Raw genomic sequence first — 1171 nt, 5'->3', positions numbered from 1 at the left:
GAGAGAGGGAGGGAGTGTGTGTGTTCGGTGTGTTTGTGCGTGTGATAGAGATGGATAGATAGATAGACATCTAGCTAGCTAGATAGATAGATAAATAAGAAGGGGAGAGAAGAGAGGGAGAGAAAGAGAGAGAAAGCGAGAGCGAGAGAGAGAGAGAGAGTGAGAGAGAGAGAGAGAGATAGAGAGAGAGAAAGAGAGAGAGAGAGAGAGAGAGAGAGAGAGAGAGAGAGAGAGAGAGAGAGAGGGGGGAAGAGAAAGACAGAGAGACGGAGAGTGAGGCAGAGAGACAGTGAGTGAGAAAGAAGGGAGAAACAGAGAGGTAGTAGGGAGGTAGGCCAATGCTTATGGCCACCGCAGACATCATAGCTGACACTTCATTGACCTCACGAGGTCAGGATAAAATTGTGATCTGGGATTTTCACTGAGACTAGAAAGCGTTTATCTATTAAGTGCATCTCGACATTGCTCAAACGTTATCTGTCTCAACAAAGAAACAACAATGACGCAGATTGATAATTATAGCAGTGGAGCCTCAGTTAGTAGCTCAACAGGTATGGTGTTTGTCGGTTAAATCAGTGCGGTAGTTTGAAGCCCAATCATCGCCTGGGTAGGATCTCGTTTTCTTCTTGTTTTGAACAATCTTTTGGTAAAAAAACCCAAGAAGAATAACAGCGACAACAACAAAAACGAAATAATAATATTAATAATGATAATAATAATAATAATGAAAATAATAAAAAAAAAATTCTACTACTTATATAGAGCAAATTTCTCGATCAACAGCAATCTCAATGCGTTTTACAATCTATATTATTTTATTACAAGAACCAAGCATGAATGGCTGGTGCATCTACATGTATAAATAAATTATTAACGGTTTTCTACACCCCCTGATCTTAGGGTAGGTACGGTCGAGCATCTAGTCATCTCAGATAAGGACGGAAATTCTCTTTTATGTCTCATGTGGGCGTTTTACATGTTATAGATTCCTTGATGGTTCAAAAATTGAATAGAGAAGGGCCATTTGGGCAAAATTCTAAATTAATTCATACCCAAAACTGAGGCCACTCTAGTCAGTATATCTCCCAGGAGAACTGTCGAAAACGGCACATGCTTCACTGTTGAGATATGGATGATTCTACGTACTGTTTTATGGGGGGGGGGGGGGGGG

This window comes from Aplysia californica, unplaced genomic scaffold (assembly GCF_000002075.1).
Source record: "Aplysia californica isolate F4 #8 unplaced genomic scaffold, AplCal3.0 scaffold00057, whole genome shotgun sequence".
NCBI classification, from domain to species: Eukaryota; Metazoa; Mollusca; class Gastropoda; order Aplysiida; family Aplysiidae; genus Aplysia; species Aplysia californica.
This window is presented reverse-complemented; position numbering follows the sequence as displayed.